General features: G+C 39.3%; 1 protein-coding gene across 3 annotated transcripts in view; it reads left to right on the top strand.

Moving 5' to 3' along the window:
* Window positions 1–15,267, top strand: part of LOC140670932 (uncharacterized) — a 246,676-nt gene that overhangs the window by 81,665 nt on the left and 149,744 nt on the right. For all 3 annotated transcript variants that reach the window (XM_072901841.1, XM_072901839.1, XM_072901840.1), the window contains one exon: window positions 2,743–2,839. The gene's annotated coding sequence lies outside the window, so the exon portion shown is untranslated. The remainder of the gene's footprint in view (window positions 1–2,742; window positions 2,840–15,267) is intronic.

Raw genomic sequence — 15,267 nt, 5'->3', positions numbered from 1 at the left:
ATGCAAACATATCGTCAGCGTGCTGCGTTTTCGTTATTTTTCTCGTGTTATTTTTCTCGTTCGTTGAATTTAACGTAAATATTTTTTGTATCTATGCACCGCAACCGGTGTGAGTTTTGTTCTTTAATTATTATTGGTTCAGACGCGTCGTTCCTGTTTGCGGCACAACAAGGATGAAATTACGGAATCTGTAGAAAAGTTTTTCCGACGCAAACTCGCGCGTCGATTTTCTACGGCTAACAGTACCGTTTCCCACGTTACATTAATCTGCAATATTTCTTACTCTATATTCCTTTGCAATAAAAAAAAAAAAAAATGATATTTTTTGCTTAATAAAATTATTAAATTTAAGAAATGCTTTTTAAATTTAAATTAATTTTAATTAATAATTACTAAATTTTAAAAATTATTTTTGACACGCATTTCTTTTTTAAAATTTTTAATGAATTTGAATTTTTTTTATAAAAGTAAAGTATAGATAAATAGTTTTCAGTTGTGAACAGGTCTAAAAAAAAAAAAGCAAAATAAACTAAATAAAATCTTGTGTATCGGAGAAGTGCTGTTTTAATCTACTTTCAAATACGAACTAAGAGCATTTTCAGAATTATTTGCGCAAGAAACCATTTTCGAGAGAGCCAGCACAAAAACGGACGTGATACGCGGATATATATTGACGTTCAAGATTTCCTTCAGGATGTTATTAGTCGTAAACTGAAATTGTCGCGTCAAATATATTCCGCTATTTATTCCTATCGCCGGTCTCTCAATTCCTTTTCGCCGATCCGCGGTTCGTCTTCCTCATAAATTCCGTGACGGCCGGGAAACTGAATGTTATTCGTATGAATATCGCGTCTGCGGCGGACGTCGCTGCAAGGGATTCTCTCATAAAAGGAATACGCCGCCTCATCGGAACGAAGTAGTTCGCTCCAGGAAAATGCTCCTCTCCACTCTCAGTGCGTAAACATAAAAATTACGAAGTCAATGGAAGACAACCTCGTAAAAATTCGTCATAGCGCGACGGAATTTTTCTCGAGAAAACACAAATTTTGTATATTGACATTTAAACAACCTAGTTTTTTTTAGATGAATTTAATTGGCTATATCTACGAGTGCTTGAATATGTTTCATTATATGTATTTTTACATATTTCTTTTTTTTTTACTTTGACTAGCAATCAGAAACTATTTGTTTTGAATATTTCTGCGCTTTATTTTCTTAAAATATGAATACAATTATGCCAGATATATATTAGAGGGGACAGAATTATATTAAGTATACAAAACTGCGATTTTACGGGGATGCTGTGGTATTCAGGAATATCCGGAGAATTTGCGGTGGAAAAGTATTGCTCGTAAATTCTGGTCGAGCATTTCACCACTTATTCTCGAGGCGGCTTCGCACCTTCCTCCATTCAGAATTCCACTCAACTTTCTTCGTTTTAGGACACTCAAGTAAGGGAACATCAATGAGTAAACTTTGCCGAACGTTTATATACGGGTACTATCATTTTTTCTTTCACAAATAATATCTCCCTATTGTCATAAAGCATAAGATTGCACATTTTTACGCATATTTTATGCGCTCTCGAAATCTCCACTTTTTGCTATTTCTTTTTTATTGCATAGCGATATTATATTTTAATATCCTTTTTTTATTCTTTTTAATCTATCTTTGATTACTTATTCATTAATTATAGAAATATATCGAACAAGTAATCTCTTTATTTATTTATCTATTTGTTTAATGCAATGAGAAATGATCGATTTATCGACGAAATTGCAGACTTTTCGCGCGATGTCGTTTTGTAACGATAAAATAATTATACGAAGAATGCGCGGAATCGGAAGGGGGCCGGGGAGGGGGGGGGGAAGGAAGGGGAGACGATCACGCGGAATTCTCGTTTAAGACTTCCCTCAGGATTTGCGCATTCGCAAACTTCGGTCGCCGACTTGACGTTCGACTATTTATTCCCGCTGCTTTACGACTCGCTTCTTCCACTTCGTTATTCGCCCACCTTATCGGGCGTTTCTCCTTCCTACGCAAAAGACTCGCACTCTGCAGAATGATTATTTATCCAAACGTTCCCTTCTTCGGCAATTTTACACGGCTTTATAAACGCGAGCGAGAGGAGTAAAATCTAGACGTTATCTTTATATTTTTCTCTCTCTCTCTCTCTCTCTCTCTCTCTCTCTCTCTCTCTCTCTCTCTTTCTGCACAAGTATCGATTTTAATTTCAGCAGAGTACACGCCGTCGCGACGTCGCGCAAGAATCTTGCGAGTATTCCTGTAAAGTTTGCGCGAACGAGATTGTCGATATTCGACAGATTCGTGAATAACGCCTGGCTCGTTCCTTTCTCGAAAACGCGTTTCGCTTCAATTCGCCAAAGTCTAAAGCTGAAAGCCTCGAGTTTTATTTTACTATTGTTCTCTATACGCGCGTGAAATTATCGGGCTAACAGAGGATCGTGAATGCGATTCAAATTTCTCTGCTATATTAACCGAATAATGATCATCGGATGTTTGGACTTTGAAACGATGAAGGTATAATGATTACTCGTTCGTGGTTATGCATCCAATTTGTGGTTTTGTTATGCGTAGATATGTGTATATGTATCTGATATCATTTTGATGCGTGAATATTTAATCCTTTTAGAGAGGAATAATACATTTCCGCTAATTTTATCCCATGAAATTTAATATGATATCGTTGACTTTTCTAATCAATTTTTATTTCGTTTGCAGGAATCGAGGGAGAAGGCTGCGAGGCTGAGAGGAAGCATCATCGCTAGAATACGAAGTCGGGATAAATAGGATGACCAAATAACCGCTGGATAAAGACGTAAGTGACGATTATACATGTTTGACTACTTCGCATGATATATTACAGGTACAAAGCTCGACATGTAATTACATAACTCTGCATTAAATGTCATAAACGTAATTACGTTTTCCGATAGCTATGCATGAAAATCGAGCATAAATTGAAACATAGATATTTAATCGGTACGATCTATGCGTTTTCATCGCAACCCACTAATTACGCTGGCACATTTTGAATTACATTTAATGGCACCAATTCCCCGTCGAATTTGTAATTTAGAATTGGCTACAAAGATAATACTTATTGGATTAATAAAATATATAAGAGAGTTATCGAGCTGATAGATGTCTAAATTATAGCACTAACGAAATTTACGAAAAATTTGCAAATTTACGCTTACATGACAGATGAAAAGAGATTTGAAAAGTCATAGGATTTAAAAAAAAAATCATTTAATACACACCCTGACAAGCTTTGTTAAACCTGCGTATATTTAACGAATAAAATAATCATGATATCGGAAAATTAAAATTTTCCGGAGTCGCTTTAAAAGACTGCATCTAACCATAGTACATTGGCGTGTATAGAGAATCTTTGCGCATTATGCGTGGAATACATTTGCAACACGTACGACGCAAGGTGTGGTTTAAACTTGCAAGCGGACTCCGGATATATCGCGGACTACAAAGTCGTAGAAAATCTTCGCCAGGCGGGACCGAACGTGATATCCGAAGTCACTCACGAATTCATGGGATATTTTTTCGCTCTCGCTCGATTCCTCATCTTCTCTCTGTCTCTTCCACCTTCCACGTTTATATAACGCTCTTCCCTTTCTTTATTTCCACCTTCTTTGTTGGCGCGACTTACTCGCGCTCACGTGCGCCGATTTGGTAATGTCTCCGAAGATTTTCCAAGCATCTTCGTTTCTTATCCCCTATAAATTTCGCGGCAATCAGCTGTAAACTCTTTCGCACGGCTTCACTTTCTTCGGCGCGGCTGGTACCCGAAATTGTTTTTTTCTTTTTTTATTAGAAAAATAGAAATCGAATCTTTCCGGAATGTTATGTTCACATTTTTCAATTTTACGTTTTTTATTCTAATTAATTAACACAGATAATAGCTTGTTAAAATGAATATTTTCATTGCATTTTCAACAAATAGAAATGAGAAAATATTAATTGTGGATACGTCGATGTATCACGCCGGAGAGACCCAGCAGCCAATGTTTCCTTGCTTTTCATTGTGATGTTGCTTTCACGTTGTTGCTCCGTAAAATTTATTTCACAAAATGTTCGACATTCGTAAAAGTGCACTACGGAAATTGTAGAAATTGTAGCGTTTCTGGAACGGCAACTTATACGGTACGGATTTATCGCGAGCGTATGTACTGCGAATAGCGCGAGTCAACAATGTAGGAAGTCTTGTAGAAATAACTCCGGGGAATAGATGGTCGTAAGCAATCGAAAGTATCCTATTCTCGATTTGGCTACGACTTCGTGGAATCTCTCGAGCGTGATAATAATGCCCGTATCTATCCGTACCTTAATGGTAGTTATATCTGAGGGGATAATCGTCTTGGCGACCCAGTTTACAAACGCATCTGTCGCCTTACAGAGAGGCACGGAAAGAGGAAAAGAGAGAGAGAGAGAGAGATAAGGTGAGAGAAAGAAAGATAGAGCATGTATGAAACGTTGCACACGTGCTTGCAGCTCGAGCGTAAGGCGTTTGCGCTTTTGAAGCAGTCTTAATAGCCACTCCGTCGCGGTGCTCTAACTTTCGAGCGTTTTACTTGAAATTCTGAAGCGGAAGTTCTTCTACTTAATCCAAGTATAATAACACGAAATTCTGCGCTAACATAATCGAAACGTAACAACTCTACGCGTATTTCTACGAGAATCTCATACGATTCGCAAATAAAAAGATGCTAATCGGACCATCATCTGCACTCTAGATTAATATTAATTTAATAATTACTTTAATTTCGCGCAATTAAACATAATAGGTTTTTTTTATATAAATTTTTAATAAATCGCAACACGCGTTACGCGAATTTTCAAAATTTTCTACCATTCTTGTTTAATTATTATTTATTTCGAATTTCTCTTCCTCTCTCCCTCTCTCTCTCTCTCTCTCTCTCTCTCTCTCTCTCTCTCTCTCTCTTTTGTGAGAACGCTGCGATCAATAACTGCAAACGGATACGAACGATATTACAGACAATGCGGATAGAACGAGCGAGCTCTCGCATTTTTTGAATTACCAGATCACGAAAGCTAGTGCAGCGGTTAACGACGAGTTCGGTCCGTCGAATTCTCCTTCGTCGCGATGCGGAAAGATACGCAGAAGCAGCGGCATTACTGCAGCAGCTGCGTCGTTCTACGATGACGACGACGACGAGGACGAGGATGACGACGACGACGACGACGACGACGACGACGATGGGTTTTGACTGCACTTCGGTATCAAAGACGCAATAAACTCCTCGGCATCGTCGAGATGTTTAAGTGCCCCCGGAGTTCTACGAGTGCTTCCTGAAGAGCATCAGGCAGTCTCGCAATGACCTAGTTCAAATAAAAACATACTGGGTATATATCACATAAAATGATCAGCGAACGTGACTTTTCTTCATCGGGAAGCTCCCTTACGGGATTAATATCTATTGACAGATTGAAACTCGTTAAAAGGTTACGATCTCGACGTCGCGCTGCTTTCCTAGTGCGTTTTCCTAAAATAAAAATAAAATACAATATCGTGCGATGATTAAATTTCTAAATGCAACATGGTGTATCGCAAATATTTTGAAAGATTCTTTATATTTTTACTTTCCGTGCACTTTGCAACAGAGGAGAGAGAGAGAGAGAGAGAGAAAGTTTTGATAAAATATTCACATATTTTGTGATAGCAGGACGCATTGTATACTTTAGACAATATGCATAAACACTGACCTCGGTAGGTCAAACATTTTTCTTTCCGTCCCTCTTTGCTGTTTTTCGTTTTTCGTTTTTTATCCTCGTATTTTGTCTTGTTTCTATACCCTTCGCTTCTATGGTACTCTTATCCCAGCCTTCTGTAGCCGTGAGGGTCCAAGACTAGTTAGTTATATCATCCGGTTTGCATTTTAAAGAAGCAATGTGGGAGCCCTGGTGGCTAACGACGCGTATATTCTGAAATGGAAACAAATCTAGGGGAGACGCGATAATTATTGCTATAGTTTATTCGTGACACATGTATTAACAATGAGAGGAATATTTTCTCAAAAATTGCTTTTTAATTAATATCAAAATCTATGCTGTACAAAAAGTAAATTACGTTTATTAAAAATAAATTACATTTATTATTTTTCATTAAAATTTCTCTCGAACGTGTTCGTTTATGCGATTTTAGACTTTCATAGGATTATTTACTGAGAGACTAAACGATCATCTTTCTTTTGGATTTGTATCCCTCTGTTTCTTTAATATAAAAGTATTTTTTACATCTGCGCATCGTGACTACAGCAGTGTCGAATTTCTCTCACCACCTCTGGTGTAGGCGATGCTCTCGAAAGCTGCTCCAGACTACATAGGATTACGCGCGAGCATCTGCCGCCGCGTTCCCAGCTCGTATTACGTGCCTCCCTCTATTACAAGAGGCATTAATGCTCCCGATGGTCCCTGGCGCGTTTTCGGTGCTGGGAAAAACAATAGGTAATTCCCGGGACACTTGTCCGCTCACTCGCGCGCTCTGGTACCTGTCTATTGTTCCTGCAGACCGGTCGACAGCTAGTAGAAAGTAGAACGAAAAGAGTACGACAAGCACGTGGAGTGAAAGCGAAAAGAAAGCGAGAACAGTGTGTACGAATGTATTGTTGCGCAAAAAAATTTGGCGCTTTTTTTTCTAATAGCAGCCACAATTATGATCATAACCGTCGATGGAAGATTGGATAAAAACGTGGAAGGGGCGGCGTTGAATTGACGCGTGCTACTAGATAGGGGCAGGACTCTCGAAAAGTAAATAACGTCTCCGATAGATTCGAATCTTCGCGCTTCTGCGTCATCGTCATTGATAGCGTCTTTATCGACACCATTACGATCGGTTTGCCGTTACCCAACTTTCGAAATCAGGGAAAGCTTCGCCAACGTCGAAAGTATTTCCGATCCTTCGGTTTTCTCTCTCTCTCTCTCTCTCTCTCTTTCTCTCTCTTTGTTACATTCTTTCTTTCTCGTTTAATGCTTCAATCTTTTCTAGTAATTCTGCGTTCCACTTTTAAATCTTCCGTGACTGTCTCGATTTTACAAGGGATAAAAGAGAAATGGTCTCTTTAAAACCAATCTTTATTATATGTTTGAATCGTTGTGGTCATTTTTGGTCATTCTGCGCGATGCCCCGGGTGGCAGATTTGACGATTCATCGCGCGACACTGCAGATTAGCCCATTCTGTGGCAACACGTAATGACAGTGGGTAGTTCCGAACCGCATGGTGAACCTGAGTACGCCAAATTTGGCCATGCGGGTTGCAGTTCTCATCAGCGTCATAAGCTACATCAACCGTTACGTTGCAACATGTTAGTTCGTAATGGCTTGTTGCCATCAGACACACGTTGATTCGGAAGAAATTACGTCAGATTTCGCTAAATTTCGAATTTCTGTAGATGTCAATTTTAACGGAATAAGTAAAGACTGTGACGTTAGAAACGTTAAGATTTTTCTCTTTGTAACAAATTAATTTTTTACATGATTTGCTACGTCTTGAACTGTTATATGAATTTTTAAATTATTGCAAAACATTGCATGTAGAGATCTCTCTGATATTTTTGTTTGTTTGAAAAAAAAAGACAAAATTTTATTTTTGATATTTAAAAAAAATAGAGATTTTATTTTTAAAAAAATTTTATCATCATACATAACTTATATTTTTATATGTGCCATAGACAAAATTTCACCAAAGTAAATTCCTGAAACGTCATTCGAAAAACGTATATAAAAAGCAGCCTCCTCTGTCGAGAATTTTATTTTTTTTTTTTTTTTAGCACATGGCAAGTACTAGATTTATTCATTTACACGCACACTGACTAATTAGCTCCATTATTCGCGGTTTTCGTTAGGCAGTTATCACGTGGCATAATTAGTTGCTTCCCTAAATACCACATTGTTATGTTTCTCACATGTATGCACACGTGATGCACGCCACATATTCGTGATATCACAGCGCAAGAAAATTCATCTAAATAAACGTTTAAATTATCGCGGGTGCCTAATGAATCATATTAGATTATAGGTTTCGTGCAACGTGATAATAATAGTATGCAAAATAGTCCAATAATGATAAAGTAATTGTGTAAAAAAGAATTAACGGAATCCATATATTTGAAATTGTCTTTTAGCACTTCTTAATCGAATGATTATGTATATTTATTGGAGAATACGATTTTTATTCGATTTTAAGGCCTATTAGAAAACCTATTAGCGGGCTTATATATCGAGGAAAAAAAAAAAACTTGTCCGCGCGCAAACTTTCCTGAACGACAGAGTTACTTCCCATTATCGGAGAATAATGCCGGCGATCCTCGTGACCGAGCATCGGATTCGCATTCAAATTCGGAAGGCCATTTTCGCGGGATGAATGGTTTTCCGTGAAAGCCGCAAATCCCGTCTTTTTCGCGCGATCGTACAGAATCGACCGTAATGATTCGCTTACTGTGATATGCCTTTACTAACACCAAGCGTGCAAAATAATCTACGAATTATTCATTGATTATTATATCGAGTTATATCGTTCGACTCGTCGTATTTTCACCAATTATTATCGTCGGAGATCCTTTCGGTGGCATAAAATTAATGCTGATATCATTCGCTTGCATTTCGCCGATACGTATTTATCGTGACCGACGATGCGTGCATGCGAAAACAAACCTAGTAAGCCTGTGCTCTCTAATTATATTATCCGAATTGATGTTTCAGGGAGGGCAATGTTTGTATTGAGAGAATTTCACTGTCAATAATTATGATAATGTATTCGCTGCATTTGATAGTAAGTGGTTACGATCGGTGACAGCAATCTCGAGTTCATGATATTTGAAAAATTAGGACATAAATGAATTATTGATGATGAAAATGGCATATTTGGATAACTAAAGACGAGTATTTTTAGGAAGTTCATTTTCGATTATATTTTCTCATTAATTGTAAAGTACATAATGTCACGCGCGTTTATGCATAATTCTACTATATGTCGGCGACATTTTTTCCACCTTTTTTACTGTACCGACCAGTCTCGCGAGGATTCGCGCCATCGACCGTCACGTATTCGCGAGACGAAACGACGAAAAGAGACTACTCGGAAAAACGACCGGACTCGATGGATGGCGACGTGGGACACGCCGCGCCAACGACGCAGTTTCTTGAGTAGATTTATCGCCCTTTAAGAACGGTCGATTCAATTACGGTCGAGCTAGCGTCTCCCGTAACAGCATACCGGAGTCCGGTCTCTCGCCCCGGTACGTTTCCTCGTTTCTTCGCCCAGACATCGCGCCGGTGACCGAACGAAAACAAAGATGTAAGCCGGTAATGTGGCGAATACTGGCCGTGTCCGATGGTATAATGGCATTACCGGAGAATTACAAGATGAACAGAGATTATCTCTTTTCACTGTTCCGCCGAGTTCCGCCCTTTTCCTTTCCTTCTCACCCAGCTTTTGTGTTCATCCGTTCAGCTTTTCTCTCTCTTTCTCTCTCTCTTTCTCTCTCTCTCTCTCTTTCTCCTTCTATCTATTTCTCTATCTCTCGTCCTGTCTCTTGGCATCATTTCTTTACTTCATTTTCGTGCCAACCGCGCGACAACGTAGCTCCACTTAGCAATCTGCACTTGTGACAATCTCTTCAACGATTCTCTTGTAAAACGAAACTAGGTTTTCTCCTCCATTACTAGGCGTTGTCCAGGTCGTTTGACGATGATGCAAATTGTTCTTGATGTTTGTTACGATGAAATTGTCTTAACGATAATCTACCGCGCACGGGGTTCCGGTTGCCCGTTCCTGGTACCATCGAGTACGCGCGCCACGCCCGTAATTTTACTCCTCCCTCTCTCTCTCTTTCTCTCTCTTGTGGGGATTTTTTTTAAAATCTCTCCTCGCGACGCGTCTTCCTCGGTCGTTAAAGCTGACGGGACAATTCGAGTAATAACGTAAGAAGGATCGGACAATTTTTATTCCCGAGGCCGCTAAGTCGCTGGAAGCGGAGCGCCACCGCTGGTGGAATAAATTTATGGCAGTCGTCTTACGCTACTCGTGCGACGAGTAGCACTCGCGTTTCAGAGCGATAAATTATATACCGCTTCTGCGGTTACACGGAGGATGATCGTTTGCGTAATCGAAAGATCTATTTTCCTCCGAAAACCGTTCGCGTCAATTTTAGAGGAATTTGTGACTCTCGTTTTCGAGAGAGAGAGAGAGAGAGATTTTCTATTCTATATCTCTTGCGTCATTTCGATATTAATAATAAGATTCACGGTAACTAAGAAAATAATACAAAGAGGTTGGGAGGAAAGTAACTTTATACTTGTTCCTTTTCGCGGAATAAAAATCGTGGGATCATTGTACCGCCGTTTATCTTGTCGTCCGTCTTATTTACTCGGCGGCACTCTTTCATCGCAGGAGGGCTTGCTATTTTTACCGTCAAATAATTCACAACGGCCATTTTTCTAACGGCCGAACTTCGACTCGCGCTGAAGGGATAATATTTATCCCTTATCTCGTTCGGAAAGAATTTAGAGTGGCCGAAAAATACAGTGGATTATATATATATATATATATATATATATTTTTTTTTTTTTCACACCTTGACGAACTACCTAATTTATAAAGACATGAAATTAATGTATACGCGAAAAAAGACGAGATTTCAATATAACGGACGTAATATAACACGCTATTAAAAGGTAATATCTGCGAGTATAAAACATGCGTCTCATGTTACTATTTTTTTTTTACATGCTTTTATCGGGGTTCGTATCGTCAATTGTCATTTGCCGCGCTACACCGATTTTTATCGTTACCGGTGTGTGAAACCACTGGTTTCCACAATTCGTCCCCGCGTCAACTTAAGCCAATGGCAACATATGCATCACGTGTGCCGTGCGTATCCGCGCATACGGATAATTATTTGTGGCGCGATTGCCAATTAAACATTGTTCCGGCACCCGGGCTTGCCTCGCAATCCTGCCTCGCCCATCTCTCTGCACCTCCCCGAGAGCCTTTCTCCTCCAGCTCGTGTACGGGATGGTGTGGCTGCGACAGACGACAGCCGCAACGTTCGTCGCCGAACAAACTGTGTTCATTCACTCCTCCCTCTGCTGGCACAACCGCCACGGCCTCAATCCTCACCCCGTATCTCTCGTCTCACCCTCCGTCCTTCTCTATCTCTCTTGCTCCCTTTGAACTGCCCATCCAACCGGCGACTCGGTCCTCGCGTTAACTTCACGCTGCAGATTCACGAACCACTGCAACCTGTGCAACTGCATGCAACTTTCCCTCACCTTCCTCACGTTCAGTTTAAAGTCCGAGTTGGACGAGTTGACATTTTGTTTTTTCTTCTCACCGTACAATCTACATGGGTGGGATGAAAATGATACGATTCTGTGTCTTTCATTCGTAATCTGGTTAAAGGGTTTAAAAAAAAAAAAAAAAAAAATCGTAACACAGTCAAATACACAATATTGCAAGAGATTTCATTATTCTCCGTTTGGATAAGAACAACACATTTTCAAGGAATGGCGTTGCCAAGCTACGACACGCAATGTATTTCTGGAAGAAAATTTGTTGAAAAAATTGCACGGCATTAACATAGTCACAATGCAGTAAATAACATTTTAACGCGAAATGTTACTTATTTTTCATACTAACACTATAGAATTAATTAACGTGCCACAGCGTCGAGTTATGCCATTCAATTATCATGCCGGACGCGTCGCAAGTGATCTATATAACGGGACGTCCCTATTCACACTCCGAACTGACTATAATCGTACATATAATACACGTGCTATAGCTGCTAGTAATTAATCCGAGTTTGTCATTGTGTAACTACGTCGATATATACACAAGATTGTTATACAAGAGTCCCTTTCTCTCCTCCTCTTTGTCTCTCTCTCTCTCTCTCTCTCTCTCTCTCTCTCGCTGTCTGTCAGAGTAAGTATCTTTCTAAAATTTTTGCAAAATTGAAAGTGCGTCTCGTTTTCACCGCAATATTTTTCCGCGTGTAATTTGCGAAAATACCAAAGTGTGCAAACGAAAATCAACTCATGAGAGCGAAATAGAGTGAAACCGGCACTTATATATCACGAGCCAGTGCTACTGCTGGTACCGCGTCGCGACACGGAGACGCCTGACCGTCGCGACGAGGCGTAACGAGTACACGTTGACGCCCGCATAATGCAGCGTGTCCGACATGTACGGAATGAAAATATATACCATCCATGCAGCATCCGTGAGCGGACTGTCGCGTCACAAATGGTTGACGAAATTATTGCACGGTGATGGAGCAGTGAATTTATCGAATCGCTCTGTTTCGCTCCGCTTAACCCTAGAAGCTTTCGCATTATTGCGTCTAGAACGATGAAAGTTAAATCCCCGACAGAGTCGATCCCCTCGCGGGAGAAGGGTTAATCGGTGGAATCCGAGTGGATGAAAAAAATGTCCGTAGGAAATTTATCTTAATTATAGTGTACGTGTAGAAAAATGGAATCCACGGAAAACAGTCTGCTTTTTTTAAGTATATATATGTGTGTGTCTGTGTATAAAAATGCATTATCATCTATTTATATATAGGGTAAATTAGGGTATGATGGCCATACGGAAAAGATGGCCCTAATTTAAAGGCTGTAATTTTTTCAATAATCGCAACACCCAAAAAAATGATCTTGCAACTTTAACAAAAATTTTCTAGGTGTAAAAAATTAACTGAAACGGATAAATTATTAGCAAATACTGTGATACTGCATATATTTTGCACTTAATCAATTTAAATGATAGAGACAAAATTTTTTTCTGTGATGCCTATCTTTAAGGCCTATCGTCAAAGACAATTATATTTGTGATTAATATTTGGCAATGGGATCTAAATTTTCTAGAGGTATTGCTAGAATATTGCCGTTATAAATTCTATACGTGACAAACAATATTCTAACAGAAAAAGTAGCGATAAATTTTAATCGAGACATCTAGAAATCTATCTACATTAAATATGCGCAAAATATTTTTTTGAGTGCACATTGTGCGCTTTTTTAGTCATTAGCAAAGATAATCGATATTTACAATAACTTATGTGCATACATTGTTCGAGATAACGATATGGTAAATCTTACATCATATTTTTACTTTTGATTACCTGCAAAATTTTTCATTTGTCCACTAAAAACTGTTATAACGTCGAATAAATGACAGTTAAGCTATCGTAATCGACGTTAGACATATTATATAAAGATATGTAAATTGTTATATGATCTATAATTTTTATTTTCGTTTTTACTATTTTTTTTATAAATATTATGATCATCTTTTCCTTAAAAGTTGCGTAAGATGGCCAATGCTTATGTTGTACTATTTTGATAATATAAAATTATCTATGAAATATTTTCCTTTTGATTTCGATAATATTACGTAATTGAAGTTTCAGTGAAGATAATATGCCAAACACTATTAAAAAATAACAAAAATAAAAGTATGTTTTTTCCATTTTAAAAAACTATGGCCATCTTACCCGAGTTTACCCTATTTTTTCGTGATTTCTCTTCTCGCAATGAAATCTAATAGTAGAGAAATTATCGAACGAAAAAAGATAAATTGAACGGCGTCTACTTTCGAGGGCCAATTTAAATACTTAATTGTATACCAGTATATACCTCCAAATTTGCGGTCCGCTAAGCCCCTGCGCGAATTAATGGCATTTGCGGCCGTCGTGCTTGCACGTAGCGAAATATTAATTGCAACGCTAATGTTTCACTCAGCTGCGCGCCCATTTGCGAGCATTATCGATGTACATAGCATTCGGCGTGATTTTAAAGGATTTTCGTGTCTGCACCGGGAAAAGGGGGATTGGCGAGGAGAGGGTGCAAGATTAGTATTGTTGTGTAAAACGCGCAGCGCTACGGTTGGTTACATTTATACGGTGACGGTGAAATTTCCACTTCGCGTAGAACGTGTCTTCATTTAATGGTCGTTAATATCGATTCATTTATCGACAAACGAACTTTACTGTGATATATCGCCGGTTTACGTTAAAGTTTAATTCTCGGAAAATACAAATACAATGCAATAAAACAATTGTTAATTCGCGTAAAAGGAACCGTCATATATTTACATTTGATTGCTACTTTTCGTAAATATTTGACGTCACGCTTCACCCCGTTTAAATGCACTACGCCAAGTGCGTCGAATTTTTAAAAAAATCACTCTTTCCGTGTCGGAGTCACTTTAACACCGACGTTTCCTTCGTTTCGGCGAATACTCTCGCTTCGCGGATATTCGACAAACCGCGTGAAATATGCTAAAAGCATCGGATAAAAAATTCGATGGTACGAACTGAGTACGAGCGAATCCGCGACTGGTCTAGAGGGGTGTTGCGAGCGCAGCGTGTTGACTTGTAGAACGGTGGAGAATAAAGATCGATCGAGAGAGTGGGCCCTCGTCTTTCAAGAGGGCGAGAGGCGGAAGGAAAGAGCATAGGAGGGAGAGAGAAAGAGAGAGAGAGAGAGAATGACTTGGTGGATGCCTGACGGAAGCAAGGTGATGACGACGACGACGACGACGACGACGACGACGACAACGACAGCCGGGTGTAGCGGTGATGGTGGTGGATGTTGAGGTGCCAGAGTACCTGCGTCTTAATAGCGATAGTAGCGTCGATGTGTCGAGGGAACGAGAAACGCGCGTGGGGTGATGGCGTCGTCGCTGAACCTCCACCAGCCAGCCAGCCAGCCAGCCAACCAGCCAGCCAGCCAGCAGCCTCGGTCACGCCAATATTACTTACCTCCCCGAGAGGGCGATAACTTAATTGATGCACGAGCGACATTAGGACTTGTCGTCGGTATCGCGCCGTCATCGCGCAAGAGGCAACGTGCGTCGCCGGGTGATAATGCACGTCGATGTAATTCGTCGGCTAGTCCGTAGGAAATTGCGATTACGATAACAAACGTGCTTTAATTTATCGAAATGACGAACAGTGATGACATAACTGCGATTCTTCCGTTCGTAAACTCGATTTCTTTCGATGATTAAATTAGATTGAAATCATCATGATGAAAAAATTAATCCATTTATCTAAATTGGCAAAGATTTTTGGAGAGTTTATTTATTCCCGTTGAGAGCAATTAAAAAAAAAAAAAAAAAACTTAACTTTTCTTGATAAATGATGATTTATAAATATATCAAAAAGGATAACGATTTCCCGATAATTTATAGATGTGTGTTTAATTTA

This window comes from Anoplolepis gracilipes, chromosome 11 (assembly GCF_047496725.1).
Source record: "Anoplolepis gracilipes chromosome 11, ASM4749672v1, whole genome shotgun sequence".
NCBI lineage: Eukaryota > Metazoa > Arthropoda > Insecta > Hymenoptera > Formicidae > Anoplolepis > Anoplolepis gracilipes.
The sequence above is the reverse complement of the archived record's forward strand: the minus strand, read 5'-3'. Positions and strand labels throughout refer to the sequence as shown.